Source organism: Callorhinchus milii, unplaced genomic scaffold, assembly GCF_018977255.1.
Source record: "Callorhinchus milii isolate IMCB2004 unplaced genomic scaffold, IMCB_Cmil_1.0 Scaffold3, whole genome shotgun sequence".
NCBI lineage: Eukaryota > Metazoa > Chordata > Chondrichthyes > Chimaeriformes > Callorhinchidae > Callorhinchus > Callorhinchus milii.
In genome coordinates, this window is record NW_024704744.1 from 82,707,841 (window position 1) to 82,726,953 (window position 19,113).

General features: G+C 40.6%; 1 protein-coding gene across 1 annotated transcript in view; it reads right to left on the bottom strand.

Annotated features, from left to right (window-relative positions):
- Positions 1-12,885, bottom strand: part of LOC103177957 (VRK serine/threonine kinase 2) — a 144,147-nt gene extending 131,262 nt beyond the window's left edge. The window contains exons 1-2 of the mRNA XM_042332933.1: positions 12,683-12,885; positions 2,011-2,205 (exon numbers count right to left, since the gene is read on the bottom strand). The gene's annotated coding sequence lies outside the window, so the exon portion shown is untranslated. The remainder of the gene's footprint in view (positions 1-2,010; positions 2,206-12,682) is intronic.
- Positions 12,886-19,113: the final 6,228 nt, after the last annotated feature.

A 19,113-nucleotide genomic window follows, 5' to 3' on the forward strand; every position in this document is an offset into this window, starting at 1 on the left:
CCACTCTCTGGAACTCCATCCCAGAGTCTCTACGATTTGTCCTTCCTATTGTCTCTTTCAAGATCTCCCTCAAGAACTTCTTCTTTGACCAACCCTTCGAACATCTTCCACTACCTCACTTTGGAAAAAATGCAGTACGTAATGTGATAATTATCAACAGTTAAGCGAGTCCCTCTCCCTCTCCACTTTCAAAGCCCACCTCAAGATTTACCTCTTTGACTGTGCTTTCAGTCATCTTTCCCCCGCCCCACCCACTTTGGCTCTCCCCCCACCCTCCCCCCACACCCATCCTTGTCCATTTCGGGTGCACGGCCAACACTGTGCTCTGATACTTTCTCCCAGTGTGAAAGGTGCTGTACAGTATTAAATGTAAATTGTATTGGAAATTCTACGGTGATACTCGAGGAGTGAGAAGTTGCTCCCATTTTCCAAAGTGGATGTTGGGAGCTGGAAGAAAGGCAATGAAAAGATTTTAAAGACGGTACATAGGGGGGAAAAAAAGGCTAGATTATTGAAAAGCCAAGGCTTGGGGATCCCAGAGCGCGTGTTGAGATACTACTGGAGTTTAAGCAGCTAATGCCACAGACCTCATTGATAGCTCTGTCTGGCAAGCTTCCCACTGCTCGTCTAGTTAAGACCATCATATCCATTAGAGCTTTGGCTTGCAGGAACTGAGTGGGATGAATCCCTGCCACCCCCCACCCCAACACACCCAATAACTGCCTGCTCCTCCAAGTCTTAACGATAAGCCAGCCTGGCTGGGCTAACATCTGCAGGAGGGTACAATGCAGAGGCACTACGGACCCGCCTGGCTCAGGAACCGGACTATCGAGGCCACTACTATAAACCCACATTGGAATTAGCAGACTGCTCTCTACCACCCGCCACCCCCCCCACCCCACCCCCCCCCCACTCTCCTCTCCAAAATAAGAACCCTCCACAGCTGGGCAGTCATGTTGTACAATGGCAGTGAGTGTGTATATAAAAAAATACTCAGCCGTGAGTCCGAATGCCGGCCCCACACTTCCTGTGTAAGCTCAGCCCCGGTGACATCATTGTTATTTGAGCAATTAAACTGTTGCCGAGAGGGGATGAAAAGCTTTATTTTCCGTACAATAGCTTCAAGTGCTCAATTATTTTATTTAGCCCCCCACTCCCTCCCTCCCTCCCTCCCACAATTCCTGGCAGGAACGAGATGTCACGGCAGGCCAGGTGGCCTGAAGCGGTGAGTGAAGAAGAACTCAGTGCCGAGGATTAAGTAACAGCTAAGAAGTATTCACAGTAATTAAAGAGAGGAGCCAGGCCACTGAAAGATGAGGAATGCCTTCATCCCAGGGGTTTACTTTAAAGTTTGGTCACTGGCTGCAGTTCTGCAATTCTAATTTATTTTATTCAACACTAGGAATCTACAAACACAGGCTGAGTAACGCTGTTAAGACTTACGATTGCATGGAAACGCAGTCGTTTCACCTCCTCTGGGACTTGGGGGAATGGGATGAAAGTCTCTGACAGCTGTTAAGGGTACTAAGTGAAATTAGTTTGGTCAGTCTCAACAGAATTCCCTGTTGGGCGCGCAAAAAAAAAAAACCACCGTTACAAAATCAAAATAAATTAAAATGACCCTTCCAAACTGTGGCTCACAACTAAGCAAGAGCGCACTGGCCCGCTGACCGCAAAATAAAAACCTAATGCAGAAATCGCATTTCCAGATGTTATTTGGCTGGAAGACGTGTAAATATTTTTAAACGATTGAAAATGACATTGAGTACAAGAAGGGTTAAAGCAATGCACATATAGATTTATAAACAGTACGGGATAGAAGAGAATCATAACAATGCAGCGCTGTGTCTGTTAATGGTGAGAAATTATAATTTCAAAACAGCTGAGGGAATATCCCGACTCATATTGTCCAAATTAGTCCATTTGAAGCAATTAAGTCTAAACTGTCCTAACAGACTGTAATGATTGTACCTCGGTAAAGCAGGGGACGAGACACATGTAAAATATTACCTGAGTGGGAAGCCGTGTGCTGGAGTGGACTTGTACTGTCTCCAGAAGTGATATCGCAGGGGAAAAGCAGAGGTCAAGTGGCAAATATGCAGAACTCGTTTCACTGCACTGAAGTAAGAGAAGATTTATTACTTGCAGAATATTCAGGTAGTCTGCTGCTCTCGGAGAAGCTCTGCACTCGGGCTTAGGTTAGCTCTGAAACAGGAAAACCGCAATTATAAAAGGTGTAGGATTTGTACTTACTGACTGAAACAATAGCAAGCCTTGTTATTCTGAGAAACCGTTCAATAAAGAAGCGAGGAGCGACACGAAAACTTCAGACATTCGCTCCAATCCCACAGCAATTAAATTAGTACCATTGTGGGGTAATTTATTAGATGCCCATTTCCCCCACCCCCACCTCACATTACTCCCCCTCCCCACCATGTCAGCGAAATTGTTCAACAATCTGCTTGGAATTCGGAAAATACTCATAAAACTGGGAAAAAAAGTCCTCATTCGAAAATTACACCAATAGTTTAGCCTCAGTTTAGCCAGGGTAAAGCGATAGCCATCTGGAGTAAGCCCTACCAGGGAATTATCAGCTACAGTGCACATAAGCTCTGTGAAGAAGGCTACTAAATGGGTAGCAGACTAAAGTTTAAAGTAAAAAGAGATTCATGAAGGCGCTATGGGAGAGATTAGCAATTGTGTTACAGTTACATTTGACAATGAACAATGTCATTAGCCTTGTCAATTGCAGAACCACCTTCTTCTTATTAGGCTAAGCACCTCTACTAGAAGGATTATAGGAAGATTCTCTCTCCCTCCCTCTTGTACAGTTCCTTTGGCAACATATTGCTGAACTCTTCGCCAGAGGGCTGCGAGACTGAATTGTGGCCTCATGACATTTAAAATCCATCTTCCCTTGCTCACTCTCTCTTTCTCTCTCTCTCTCTCTCTCTCTCAGACTTGTTCACTATGTTTTATCCCGGTCCTCAGACAAAGCTGCATGCAGTGGAGGCTGGTTGTTATCAAGTAGTTACAAAATACACAGGCAATCCACTTCACAGCATATCTTGTGAAGTACTTTGAGACGTCTCAACGACGTGAAAGGCGCTAAATTAAATGCAAGGATTATACTAGAGCCGATATGAAGTGTGAGCAGCTTTTTTTGGCAAGTCAATGCCAAAAAAAAAACAAAAAAAGGGAGACTGGATCATATGATACTGTATTAAAAAAATCAGCGGGTTAACGTTTGTGGCATATCATGAAGCATCTGTTATGAAATTCTCTTCGGCCATGGCTATGATCATCTCTTCTGTCACTCCAGCTTGGCGTCAGACTAAACCCCTCCGAAACGTTACCATGTGTGAAGGGCGCTATATAAATGCAAGTTGTTGTTTCTGTTGTAAAAACATACTTGATTAAATGTTGCAAACTCTCTCCCATTATTTATTGGGTTGGGGGGAATGTTTTTTTGGCAGTGGGGGTGGGGGAGGGGTGGTGTGTGGTATGTGGAATAAGTGGAATAAGTTTGTGTAGGTGGAATCCTTTCTAAAACTAACACCTCAAACAAAGCTGCTGGCATCAATGAATGTGATAATGCAAGCTCCACCATTCCCTTGCTTGCTCAGCAAATGCAATGTGGGTTCTGGCTGAATTAACCCGAAGACCAAGGGAGAAACATTTGCAAGTAAAATAAATTGCAATAAATGTGTATAATAATAATAATAATTATAATAATAAGTTTAACCATAAGCCACACATTTGATACTTTTCACATCAGGAGGATATCTCAAAGTGTTTCATAAGATATATTGTAAAGTGGAATAATCGTGTATTTTAGAAATGAACGTGACAGCTGATGTGCAGACAGCAATGTCCCACAAACAGCCACAAAGTGAATGACAATTTTACTTGGACACCAGAAAAACTCCTTTTGCTTATTCGTTTGTATTCTGCTGGATATTGGGCTGAACAGTGAGAGTTATACATTAAAATGCAAAGATTTTTTTTACATTAAATCTTATCTGTTGGCTAAGGGAATGGGGGAAGGAAAGTTAGTGAAATATGTGCCTTGTGCTTTTTTTGGGTGGGGAGGTGAGCAGCCAATTCACCAAACATGTTGCTCACCAACAATCTCCGACAATGCACGTGAGCTCACTGAGCAGTTAGCTTGTGAATGCTGTGTATTAATTCACACTTACACAGGCTCTGTATTGACAGCTTTCACTGCTAATTATGCCTGCATTGTAGCTATTCTTACAGAGTGAGGTTTAATAAACGTACATCTAACTACAGTAAACACAAAAAATATCACCGCCGCACCTCTTAAATGGAAAGAAAAGTGAATGAAATATGAAGTAAAATAAAAAGTGAAGTTATGAATAGTTGCAGAAATCAGCTTAGAAATGCTGATTAATATTTTTCAACAGGCTAAATAAAAAAAAGATAGTTATTGTTAACTTCCAAACAGGAGCATTTTCTTGAAACAATTTCAACAGACAAGTGTCAGCAGTTTGTTTATTTGTTGTAACTAGGGGCAAAATTGTTAAAAATATAACCAAAGTGCAAAAATAATATTTTGTTCAATGCATTTTCGAACACAAATGTGTCCATTGTTAAATATTGGACATTAGTTTCTGCTTTTGATGTGTTTTACAGCCTGATGGTCTTACATTACATTAGTTTTCAAATGAATTTTACTGCGGAGATGAAACTTGGAATTTAGGGGGTAAACATGGAATTTTATGCGGAATTAATGGCTATCGGGATTTGCGCTGCAAGTTAATTGGCGAATAAAAGTGCTGCTGCCAAAGACATTAAGAAGGAATTAAATCAAAACTGCCCGCTTGCTATTTATTTTCCATTGACCAGAGGTTTATTGCCTTGACACCACATTAATTAAGAATAAGCCTCTAATGCTGTCGGAGCTGCACTGGCAGCTGCATTATATTCACCCACAAAATATACAGTCAATTCACTTTACAGTATATTCTTTGAAGTGCTTTGAGGTGTCTCGAAGACGTGATAAGGCGCGATATCAAATGCAAGAATTATTATTATTAAAGGTTTTGTAGGGCTAGCGTTACTGGCTTGAGATACTTCTGGTGCAACCCCAACATAATAATAATAATCCTTGCATTTGACATTGACTGTATATTTTGTGGGCGAAACACGGCATCTAATTGAGCACAACGGTGTCCCACATACAGTCGTGGATTGAGTGGCCAAATTATTGTTTATTTATTATTGTTTTTAAGGGATTATTACGCCCGGAAAGTGATCAGCCAATCGACTAACAACCCGATTTTTACTTACTGCTAGGTAAACAGAGGCGTGTGGAGTAAGGAAACTTGCCTACGGTTTCACATTGCCTGGGAATCAAACTCGGATCCTCCTGCTTGCGAGGCGAGTCTTCTAACCAATACGCTAAAGCATTTCACATGAATCAAGTTGAAATCATTGTGGACTCTCGTGCCCGAAGCCAATACAACTGATTAACAGTAGAGGGCTGCTCAGGAGCTGGAAATCATGCATTTATGATCCATTTAAGCTGCGTTGCCAGAATCAGAAAGATCCCGTACCTGTTCAATGCAGTGCTTTTTGAACTTCAAATCTGGGCGCCTTCCATACAGAGGTTGGACTACTCTTGGAAGGTGAAGGAGAGGGGACGAAAAGAGAGGGTAAAAAACACAATCCGTTCTATTCTTGTTATTGTCCTTCTCCGTTGGTTAGGTACCTGTTTTACAATCTTCTACATCTTCTTGCTTGTTGACCTTTAGCAATTTGAGCAAGCTAAGGGTTTGTTGAAGATCCAATGATGTCCTTGTGATGTTTGACACATTCTTATCGGTTCAGTTTGACACCAATTTTCCTTTTTTATCACCATTGAAAACTAAGTCACACTTGTTAATAAGGGTCAACTGATTGATTTCCAGTTATTAAGGTAGCACATTAGCATAATTTTACTTAATTTACCATTGGATGCTTACATTACTGCGGTGATATGTTCACTGCTGAAAGGCAGACATACTTACTGAGCCAAAGTATCTATTATTCGCGAATGTTTGCCACTAAAAGTGATTTAATGACCCCATTCACAATATTTCCTGCCAAGGCTGTTAAAGTTACTCAGCATTTAACTTTACTCAGTGTTTAAAGTAACTCAGCATTTAATGTAATTCAGTTTTTAAAATTACTCAGCGTTTAACACCCAAGCCTTCGAAATGAAATTATTTTGCTTCTAACTGTTTCTCTGATTTCTAACATGGAAGAGCTATTGAAACAAACTATCAAGGGGAAGCTTTGGTTTACCCCAATATTCCATGTTACATAAACTAATAGCTAAATATAGCAATCTTACTTGTCTACAACAGGAAATCTCATTGTCATAGATCTCATTGTCCAAATAATGTATTTCCCATTTGTTTCTAATAATAATCTTTGTGTTTGATATAACACCTTATCACTGTTTCAACAAGATCAACAACTTGCATTCATTTAGTGCCCTTCATGCAGGCTGGCATCTCAAAAGAAGTCATAGAATTTTCTGTGTATTTATAGGCCAACATGACAGCCAATATGTAAACAGCAAATGACCCACAAGCAACAAAGACGTGAATTGTTTTTAATCTGGAGCAATTTTTGGCCGGGGAAAAACTCCTTCTTTGTATTAATAGTGGCATGAGTTAAAACCTTGGTTTTAGCGTTTCATCCAAAGGATGGCACCTCCAACAATGTAGTGCATCCCCATCATTGAATTGGCGTGTCAGCCTAGACTATGAGCCCAAAGCCCCAAGCCTTGACATCTTAATAATATTTGTTGCACGATTGTATAGTTCAGTAGTAGATTCCTTACTAATATTTCACTTCCCTGACATCCTGGGCACGGTAATAAATAGAGCTTTTCTCGTATTGGAAGTTACTTATCCAACATCTTGAGTCAAACTTGTGTCAAAACCTCAGCAAAATAAATGCAATGTAAATCGACCTCAAGTAAAGATGATCCATCACAACCTTCACAGGTAGAATGAGCTACAATTGATTGGATTGAATTAAAACTGGGACCGATTATTCCTGCTCAAAGAACAAGACATTTTGCAGCTCAAACACCGTTGTATGTCAAAAATGTTTATCGCATAGTACAGTGAACAGCCCTGGATTTAGCTAAAAACAGCCTCATTATATTCCTCTACCAGTCAAATGATCAATAAGTTGCATTCATTGCCATCAAAGAATATCACTTGATATTCATTTTTCTAAACTATCTTCCTACCAGGCAAGAGAATTAGACAACACGTTGAGCCTTGGAAAAGTGAGCCTGGCAGATTAATTGCAGAAGATCAGGGTGAGGATGAACCCCCTTCTCTACTAGAGATTTAATTAACATCCATTATTTTCAATGGGAATTCACAGCTATTTGTTCATCGCTTTGAGTGGCGAAGGGTTAGCTGGGGCACGAGGAAAGTGTGTAGAGACACAATGGAGGAAGGGCTATTAAGAAATCCAGAGGCATCCAAAGCAGACGAGGAACACCAGACCTCAACAGCATGCTTCCGGGAATCCTTTATAACATAAACAGGTTTAACTTCTTGGAAACAGCACAGATATCATCTCACCAGACAGTGTCAACAAAGTCCTGAGGAAGGACATTCAGCCTCGGAGGCAGTTGCTTTTCTTTCAACTATGGCGCCAAGGCCCGCTCCTGATGACCCACAAACAATTGTGCAGAGTAGTGTGCCACAAAAGTCGTGGATTGAGTGATCAAATTATTATAATTTTTTAAAAAAAATTTGAAGGGAATATTACTCTCAGAAAAGCGATCCGCCAATTGACTAACAATCAGGTTCCTAATTACTGTTAGGTGAACGGAGGCGTGTGGAGTAAAGAAATTTGACTTATGTTCCGCCCCATCTGGGAATCAAACCCAGGTCCTCTCGTTTGCGAGGCGAGTGCTCTAACCACTAAGCTACAGGACTCCACAAGACATCAAAGATTAAGGATATCACTATTCAAAAAGAGAATGGAGTTTCTCCCTTTGTCCTGGCCAATGATGTCCCAGAGAAAATTGGTCACTCATTTCGTGGCTGATTGTGGGACATCGCTGTCTGTAAAAGTTGGTTGCTGTGTCACCTACAAATACAAGTAACTACAAGTCACAGTAAAAACCTGTAAGCGCTTTGAATGTGATAAGAGGCTGTTATAAAATGCAAGGATTATAAATCATGTGGAAGATTTCTGTTTTCCCTCTTGTTGTGTTTGCAACTAGGATACTTTAATAAAAAAAGAGGCAGCCACATGCAACAGCATAGCAGTATGAATTGGATGGACTGATGAATGAAGTTGAAGGAGCACAAATCAAAGACTTTCAATTGGGTTCTGTCTTCGCACTGTCAGTCGCAGTGCAGCAACAGGGAAAATTAATTTGCAAATGCTTTCCACAATTTTATTAATAATTCAAAAATAATGTTCGCCAATTACTCAAAACTCAAAGAGTCCTCAGGAAACCTGGACTTTGTAGAACTGATTCTAAACATGGGGAACACTGAACGCATTATGCTAATTTATTTTCATATGGTAATTCGATCGCAGTAAATAGACTCTCATGTTTCTGAAATATCACTTCCTATCGGTATGGAACCTGGAAAGGATATCAATTATGCTAAAAGGGAATCTATGTCAGCAAAACTGTGTTAATTTGTCCTAATTTGTATATGCAAAGTAGGCTAGTTGGACAATAAAGTTTGCCTGTAACTCAATAACAAATCTCGATTTGTGAAACTGAGCATATTTTTATGCTAAATGGAGGAATATATGAATTAAAGATACTTATTATGCAAAATGTGGATGAACAAATGGGGTTTAGAGCAAAATAAACGTTGTGGCTCAGATACCACACATCTCAAGCATGTTGCAAGCTGCATTTAAGGAAGGCAATGTGAGACTAGGATAGCAGTGAGGTAGAACCTTAACGTTTCATATCTGGGATCTGGGAGTGATTTTAGCTCAGACAAATAGGGTGACATCCCTCTCTCGGTTGTCTCTGAGGAGCCTAAGATGCACTTGAGCAGTCTTAAGTCAGTTAAGACTGGAGATGCAGTCTTACCATGGGACATTCCTAGATTTCCCTACAAAATGCACTGTATATCCCGAGAAGTGCTTTGAGATGACCCCCAGCTCCTGGTATGAAAGGCGTTATATCAAATGTAAGGGTTATTATTGCAGCCCAGTGTTTCTCAACGGTGGGTCCGATGCACTAAGCTGGTAGACAGTACATATTAGAAGCCCAGGCTTGTGATGTTATCCACGTCGCTCACTGAAACTGTCTCTGACATACCTCAGATCACTCACTACAACACTTCAGATTTCCACTCTTATTTAGAATGTCAGATAAAATTCCTTGGTATTTTACCTGACAGATTTTATCTTTAGATTGTATGACCCGACAGCCTTGTTTACTTAGGGTCCGTCACATTTTAGGAAAAAACTGAGCGAGCCAGTCCCTGTTACAATAATAATAATCCTTTCATTTGATATAGCGCCTTATCACATATTTGAGATGTCTCAAAGTACTTCACAGAATATACTGTAAAGTGAATTGATTGTATATTTTGCGGGCGAAACATGGGAGCCAAATGCACACAGCAGTGTCCCACAAACAATTATGGTTTAAGTGACCAATTTTTTTTGTGTGGGTTTATTACCCCTGGAAAAGCAATCCATCAATCAACTAACAACCGGGTTCCTATTTACTGCTAGTAAAACAGAGGAGTGTGGAGTAAGGAAATGTTTTGCCCTATCAAACCCAGTCCTCTCTCTTGCGAGGCAAGTGCTCTAATTACTAATCTACAGAACTCCATGATAAAGGCTGAAAATCTCTGCCGCAACCTTCCATAGACAAGAGAGGGTTGATAGGAAGAAAGGAGGGAGGCAGAAAGAGGGGAAAATTCTCCCTTGGCACTGAGGAGACCTGGACAGGTTGAATAATTTATATATCATTTTCTTGCATATTTGGCATAAATACATTTTGTTATATGGTCGCCCGCCATCTGGGCATTTCAGGAAGTAAAACCCTTTTCTGCTACCAAGGGCTGGAGGAATAATGGTAGGAGCCCATATGTTAACCTGAATACAATCCGTGGCATTGATGAACGAGGTAACCAATGTGGAAAATGTCAGGCTGTCATTTCTAGTTCTGTTGAGGACCCTGAGAGAATTGTATGTTACCAGACCACCAGAAAGTTGTTTTACCCAGAGGATAAAAAAAACACATGTTGCTAGGAAGGGTGGTTGAAGCCAGGATGCCAGGACACAGTTGCGAAAGAGCTTGATGCTGTAATGGGAAGATGGAAGTGTGGGTGTTCTGGAAAGATGAGATCCACTGGGCTGAAGGGCCTTCTTCTTTGAAACCAATCTTGTGTTATTTGTGCTAACAGGTGTTGGCAACAAGGTACATTGTGTTAGACATTGTCATCTGCCTGGCTCAGTTGGTAGCATTCTTCTCTCTGAGTCAAAAAATTGTGGTTTAAACCCCCACGTTGGGACATTGAACTAATAGTCCAGTCTGATTCTCCAATGCAGTGCTGGTGGTGTGCTGGGTTGGTGGGGGTGCTGGCCTATGGAAGAGACGTTAACCTAAGGCCCCATCTGCCTATTTAGGTGGGCATGTCACTATTCGAGAAGAGAAGGGAGTTTCTCCCAATGTCCTGAACAAAAACTCTCCAGATGGATTGATGATTCAATAGACACTGCACTTAACAACAATTACGTGCCAAGCACTTAGAGGCATTTCAGCTTGACAAGGTTCTACAAAAAGGCAAGTTCTTTCTTGCAATGGTATGTAAGTAAAGGAGCAAAACTGCACCTTTTTGTTCAGCATCTGTTTATACCACGTGCATTGCTAGTCAAGTCTGTCACGGATACACAGAATATCAGTGAATGGGTATTGTTTGAGCTGGGGAAAGCACCTAGTAGAGCTTCCCAGGGATACGTCCTTGGACTGATAATTTTCCCAAACTACATTCTTAGTGGAGGCTGATATGATTCATAGGTATGTAGAGAGGGTCAGCAGTTGTGCTAATGAGTGCCAGATCAACCAGGAAATACATCAAGGTGCAAAAGGCGGGAGGAGGGGGAGGGTGAGAAGGGTGGAACCCAAGGATTAAATAAGTGGTTAAGAAATAAAAGGGACTGAAGGATTTGCGTGGGATGTGTTGAAGTGTCCGTGCCTCGTGAGGTGACGAGCAAGCCACAAGCATATCCTTCGGGTGTGCAAAGCATGAAGTCCGTGCAGGAGAATGCATCAGGAACTCGATTTTAATTAATTAGCGAGACTACACTTAGAAAATTGCATTTAATTTGGGTCACTGTAACTCCAAAGGGACACTGATACATTAGAAAGCAAACCCTGGACTTAGAGCTACCAGGCAGGCTGACGAGGCTGACGAAAGCGAAAGAAAGTAGAACTCCAGAGCAAATCGAGGAGCCAGATAGATATAATTCACTTTTTAAAACAAGTGAGACAAGTGAATAAGTTAGAGGCTCTGGGAGGTTTGGGGATTGCAAGTCATGGTGACGAGCTTTTAAAATTAAGAGCCTGATTTAGTGAAGCGAGAGTTGGAAGAAACTTTATACTTGCGCAAGACTCTTAATTGATTTGGAGATTTCCCTCACCAGGCACAACAAGCGTTTCTGAGCTGCATTGAGCTGCTGAAATACCACATCAATTGCAGTTTGTGGGCTCCCAACATTTCATGTCATGCAATTTGTTGTTGTTGTGAAGTGCTCCGAGATGTTACCCCACAGGAAGCTCTCCTTTTCTCTCTCTGACCTTGCCATCTATGTGGTCGGAACTTAAGGTTCAAAACAAGACTCACCTCATTATGCCATTGGCTAAGTAATCATAGGGCAAGATCACAAGATTGGTTTGGTTAAAGAAGACCCTTGGTCCATCTGATTTTATCCCTCGAGAGAACCCAACCCAGCATCAAGCCTTTTTGAAAATGGGTCCTTGTGTCCTGGTCTCAACTACCCTTCCTGGCAACCTGTTTTAGTCATTAATTACAACAACAACAATAAGATGTATTTAAGTTTTGCCCTTCCTGTGGGGAGCATCTCGGAGCATTTAACAACAACAACAAATTGCATGACATGAAAGGAGCTATATCAAATTCAAGTATTAGTATTAATATGTTATTACAATTTAAACCAGTCTGTAAAAATAAGTCAAATCACTTTGCAATATATTCTGTGAAGCGCCTTAAGATGTCTGAATGATGTGATGAGACACTATATCAAATGCATGGATTATTATTATTATTGTTATTATAATTATAAAAACAACCCATAACAACCCAACAAACCAAAGCTTAAACATGGGGGTGGGGGGGTGGGGCGGGGGGTGGTGAATAAGAATGCAATAAAACATCCATACTAGGAAAGAAAGTAAAAAAAACACACCTGTTTCATGTTGCCTTTGCTAAGACTAGCACAAACCCAGCTATCCCAAATACTGCACTTCAACATTTAGTTTCATTTCCTTTCCCTCAGCTAGTTGTTTCATTTCAGTCCAAATTGAAACTGGTTGTTTTTGCTTCCTGTTGCGCATTGCAGTGAAAACGCAACCCTCTGAATACTGTAACTCTTGTCGTTCGAATGTCTGGGAATCATCAGTCTAAATATGACTTACTTTATAGTACGTAGATTGAGGTGCAAAACTGGAACTTGCTGTGCCAACTGTGACTTGCTGCTCTGTGGCTGAATTGCTTGGTTTGCAAATTATATCCCGACCTTGATGACCAGCAATGGCAGGTTTGTGTTCAACACGTTCCTTGCTGACCATCTGATGAACTTTTGAGACCTGTTCTTTCTCGGTTGAGAAACAACTTGAAAGCAAATTGTCAGCCGAGGTGGCAAACTGGAAATCACAGTTAGTGTGACGACTCTCAGTTTAGCAATAGCAGCCTAGCGCAGGTGGTAGCACTTTCAGCTCTGAGTCAGAAAGTTGTGGGTTCAAGCTCCACGTTATAGGGTCCAGCCTGACACTGCTATGTTATGCTCTGCAATGGGATTGCTAAATAAAGAAACCCAGTCAGACAAATGGAAACTCAACCTGTAACCAGATACACGTCACACGGACCAGTGGAAAATCCCCTCTGACACAAACTACTTCCAGAGCCCAGGTCCAGTGAGTCGAAGTGAATTCACAAAATCACACGATTATACAATCACATGATTAGATCCTTATTAAAGAATTCTACAAAGAAATATCAGACTGCATTTCAATTTGCTCCCGTCTCTAATTTTGCAGCTCTCTGCACCACCATCAGTGGCCAAGCCTTCAGATTCTAGGCCCCTAACCTCTGGAATTCCCTGTTCTACCTTTCCATCTCTCCCCCTCTCTATCTGTCTTAACGTCCTTTCTCAAGGCCTCCCTGATTTTGTATTGATTCCTTATTCTTTTTATGATCTTGCTTTCCTCTCCTCTTCGCTCTCTTTATTTCCAATTCTTTGTTTGACGTTTAGCTTTGGTGTTTCTCTCCTTTCATACTCCTCGTCGTGGTTCCCTTGGTTGGGAGAAAGGTGTGCAGAATTGCTTAGGGTTCTAAAGTAAATGCCTTGGGGAAGGGAGGGGAGTGAGGGTTGGGGGAAACGATCAGAGAAGACTGAGAACATCTGGATAGAGTCCAAAGGAGCTTGATGGAACATGCATTAACTGACAGATCAGTTCAGTTGCTTGGCACTTCTTAAAATATTTATAATCAAGTAATCTGTGTACTCTCTGAGCCCACTCTGGCAGGAGGTGTGAGCGCAGAGTGATCACTACTACATGAAGCACCGTAATAAGTATTGTTGCAAAGTTGCTTTTAGTTTAAAATGACGAAACTCATCCAAATACGGTGAGTGTGTTACGAGATGAGCAGCTCTTAGATTCAACCCCCCCCCCCCCACTCTTTTCTTCTGGATGGGGTGGTGGGGGAGATATCAAATATAAGTCGTCACTGAACAACTGCCTTAATGTCACTTAATGCTGCACATTTGGAGATTTTGTTTTTTAAAAAAAGTACAGGATAATTGATGAGAAGGAAGTCATTGAATTGCTTGGCGAATCAGTGACTAAAGCGCATCAATTTATGAGCCTGCAGTTATCAAGAGAGCAAAGGGGAGATGAGGAGGAATTCTTCACACAGAGTTGACCTGACAAGGGTGGTGGTCAAAGGCAGGATCCAAGGTAACTTTCAAGAGAGAACGAAATAGATATCTAAAAAAAGGAGTAATTTGTAGGAGTATGGAGGAAGGATTGGGTAAATGGACTAAAAGGATTGCCCTCTCAAAGTACAGACACGACAGGCCGAATGGTCTTCTTCTGTGTTGTAAATTTCTACGGTTCTGAAGCCCATACATGTTTCAGTTATCATTTTGAGACAGGCGTTTGAAAGGCAAAGAGAGCAATAAAGCTATTGATGGGCACGGCAGATGAAGGGATGAGTCATCACACGATTGAGAACAGAATACTGTATTGCAAGTTTGTTACCGGCAGCAGATAAAAAACAACTCTGCACTATTATTTGAATCATTGACAGTAATGTGACAGTAAGCAAAGGAACTGAAAGAGGTATGATGTGTGTTTAGTACACACCACAGCGTATTAACATAAGATAGAAAAATATCGCATTACAGCGTCAGGGCACTAGAGAGGCCATCCTTTGTGTTAGCTTTAAATTTGCAAGTAACCACATTGCGTAGTCACAAAAGTAGAGCAAAATAGACTCCTTCCATGCAAAAGCATCTTTACAAATGGAAAAGGCAGTCTTTGAATTCTACGTACACCAAAATAAATATGAATCATAGTTGCTGATGTAGTTAAATTGGTGAACTGCCACCACAATCCTTAATTTCCCTGACACTTGAACATTATCCTTATACTAATCCTTGCATTTGATATGGTGGATTTTGTGCTGGGAGGACGTCTCAAAACGCTTCACAGGAGTTACTGTAAAGTCACGGTGTATTTTGTAGGCAAACTGAGTCGCTAATTTATGCAGTGCAATGCCCCACAAACAGCCATGAAGTGAATGTTTAATTTTTTTATTTGGAGGATTGATGGACAGGACACCAGGAGAAGCTCCCTTTTCTTTTGAATAGTGCTATGGGATCTTTTACATCCACCTGAACAGGCAAATATGACTTTGGTTTATTGTCTCATCTGAAGGACAATATCTGCAACAATGCAGCAAATCCCCAGCAATGGACTTTCTGAATTGAAAATCCCAAACTTTCTGACTCAGAGGCAAGAATGCTACCAACTGAGGATAGTTGACGTATATCCCTTTTATGGATATACAAAGAAACGGTTTGAAGATGTATGCACTATAATTACTCCATGTTTTGTCATTTCAGCATCCAAATAAGTTACTCTTCCTTGTCACAATAAGTGAAACACACTTTGAAATAGATATAATTACAAGATTTAAAATATGCACACACATACATGTTTCAGCCCCACCCCTCCCAAAAAAAGACACTTTACTTTTGCAATGTCTATAAGTACCCTTCTTGTTTCACTTACTAAGAAGAAGAATTGTGCTCATTTACCTTGGTGGGGTAAAATGGGTTTGACAGAAATGTAGGACTCAGCTGAATAAAGGCTTCATGAAACTGGTTGCTTAAAGTTGTTACTGTAAGGACAAAAAATGGTGCATTACTGCCATCTGCTGTTTCCCTGGACTCTGCAATTCAGAAACAATGTTGTCTGAAAACCAATAAAATAGTTTAATGTGCAGTGTGTCAGCCTGTCTCAGTTGGTAATCAAAAGGTTGTGGGTTCATACCCCCTGTTGGGATTTGAGCTCATATAGTCCAGGCTGACACACTCCAATGCAGTGTGTGGTGTGCTGCATTGTCAGAGGTGCTGTCCTTCAGATGAGACACTAAATCAAGTTCCCTTCTACCTGTTTGTGTAGCCTTTAAAGATCTCACAGAACTACATGAAAAGAGAAGCAAGTTTCTCCCGGTGGTGTGGCCATCAATCTTCTTTTCAAATAGTGCCATGGGATCGATAACGTTCACTTGAACAGATGGAAGAGACCTCCGTTTAACATCTTATCCAAACGACGCCAACTCAAACAATGCACTGCATCCCCAGCACTGCAATGGAGTGTCAAACGAGACTGTGAATTCAAAGCCCCAACATGGGGTTTGAATCCACAACCTGCTGGCACCTGGCTCAATCAGTTCTGAGGTTTGAAAGTTTGTGAGTTCAGTTGTTTTGCACTTCTTTGCGGCTCAATGGTGTTATAATTCTGCTTTCTTCAAAATCTGAGTAAATGTTTGTTCATTTTTTTCACCGAGTAAAAGGTCTTCCATTTTATTTTCTCATTGCGTGACCGAAAAAGTTGAAGGGGTTTGCTGCAGTTTGAGAGAAAGCAAGATGGTGCTGTGAACATTATTGAAATCAGTTTTGTGGATATTTTTAAGGTCTGATGGAGTAATGATGATGAATATTTTGTCTCACTTTAATCGCGGTAAAAGCTAATTGAGAGCAAATTTTAAGAGCAGAAGAAAGGAATTCCTTCTAATTTTGTATTTGCTGGACATTTCGTTAGTGCTTAGTCGATAACCAAGTTCAGAGAAATTCCAATCTCCTGGTCTGGCCATACTGATTTACAATGATTTTAGCTGAAGGGTTCGAAGGCTGAAACAGGCATTAACATTATTATGAAGAAATCAGTCGGTGGCAGTCTCTCGCGTCTGGGCAAGGTCTTTTGGCTTAAGCCCCACCCTAGAACCTGAGCACATAATGTAGGCTGTAGACTCCTGTCCAGTACTCAGTAAGTGTTGCACTTTTGTAGCTGACATGCTTCAGATGAGAATTTAATTGAGCCCCCATCTGCCCTTTTCAGCGGTTCAGGCGAACATTAAAGATTCAGTAGCACTATTTTGAAGACGAGTGGGGCGCCCTCATGATGTGCTGGTCAATATTCTTCCCTCATCCAAATTCTTCAAAGCTTTAAACTGTGTCATTGATGTAGTGGGACGCTGAAGGCACACATTCGTTGCTGCATTTTATTGTACAGCAGCAGTCACTGCCCTTTAAAAGTAGCTAATTTGTGTGAAATGCTTGGTGATATTTTGACCTGATAGGTGCTGTATTGGTTTCCTGGTCCTCACTTTCAAAGGTCTCCATAGCCTCAGCCTATCTTCTGTGATCTCCTGTGATCCTACTGTCCCGGGGCAGAATGGCTGAATCCCGCCCATTTGTTGTTGGGTGCAGAGAGTGGAATTATACAGTTTATTTGTGGAAAATCAGCTCTAAATACAATAAAGATTGATCCAGCTATATCCCAGACACATATTATAAGCAGGTCAATCACAAACATCATTTAGGTGGTCTAAACAAAGGGTACTCCAATGATGTGAATTATCTAATTCATATTATTAGAAATAAAATTATATTTGGATGAGATAACTCATCTCCTGTGCAAAATGATCATAATAATCTGCACCTTTCACATTGACTGGATATCTCAAAGCGCTTCACTGGATTCACTGGATTCACTGCAGTAACTGTATTTTTTGTAGGCAAATATACAACAAATTATTTACTAATTGCTAAATATTGGCTGGCAATGAAACTGATCGTTAACTTCGTGGCTCTTTGTGGGACATTGCTGTGCGCACATAATCCTGAGTTTGCTTACAAAATACACAGTCACTGCACTTCCTAACAGGAAAGGACTATATCAGCAGCATTATTATTATAGTCCTACCCACATATCTTGAACCCATTTTTGTTGACATTCTGCTTACATCAATAAAACAGGGAAGTCCCAGTCCCTTTTCTGCACTAAAAACTTATCGTCAATGTTGACATTGACCTAAACTCTGGCACACTTATGCTTATTTGTTTAGGTCTCTAATGGTATCAAAGGCATTGTTTTATTGCCATTTATGTCGACAGTGTACTCTTAAATGACTATTTTCGCAAATAACTTAACAACATTTTTGTAAATGATGTAATGAAAATACATGTAAATAAATGTTTCAGAAATTTTAATTAAACATATGACTGTTTTAAAAAAATAAATACTACTACGAATAATAATCCTTGCATTTGATATAGCGCTTTTCATGTCTTCTAGACGTCTCAAAGCGCTTCACAACATATACTGTAAAGTGAATTGACGATATATTTATGGGTGAAATCAATGAAAATACATGTAAATACATGGTACAGAAATTTTAATCACAGAATATCTGTTGTCCGCAAGTGACAAACCGCCTATGTCGACAAAACTCGAATGGTCCCTGACATGTAGACATAAGTGGATAGGACTATATTGTATTGATCTCACCAATGACTTTCCTAATAAGCCTCCACTATCTCTTCAGTCTATAGGATGACTTTACAGTTGCTTTAGTGTAGTGTGGTGTGCTCTTCGCATGACTTGAGTAGAAATTCCTACATTAAATCTGTGACTTCCGACGAGTAGGAATACTTGTGTTCTCTGGAATAACCTTGGAATGGTACCGAGCCTTCTGAGGATTCAAAATATGTTTTTGTGATATGAAATATTCAAAAACGACTGTCAGTAAATTTCCAGTGCAGTGTGTTATTAAAGTGGAACTAAAGATATGCAGGGATTCATAAAACATTTCTGTGCTTGATATTTGGAGCTTCTCTAGAGGCGGGGTTGTCTTTCTTGGGATACTTTCCCCTGCAGGAGTTGCTTCTCTTTTATATATATTACCAGTAAGGCCAGGGGGACACTGTTAATATTCACAGGCTTGACATAAATGAGAGGAGAGGCATACACCTGTTCAGTGAATCATTATGCCATTAACATAATGTAAATCAGACAGCAATGCTGCTTTAAACAAACGCACTTACTTAGGAGCGATTACGTAAGTAGGCAGATGATACAGACACGTTGCGGATTTTCAGGCTTCAGAAATTGAGCCTTCCCACTTCTCTAAGAGGTTGGATTAAATTTTACAAAAATAGCTACAAAGACCAGGGTATCTTCCTATCTAATGGAGTCATTCGTGAATTAGCTGTGGTGCAACAGAATTGGAGTGACTGGAGATAAATGTTGTACTTTTTTTTGTATCTGAACCGCAA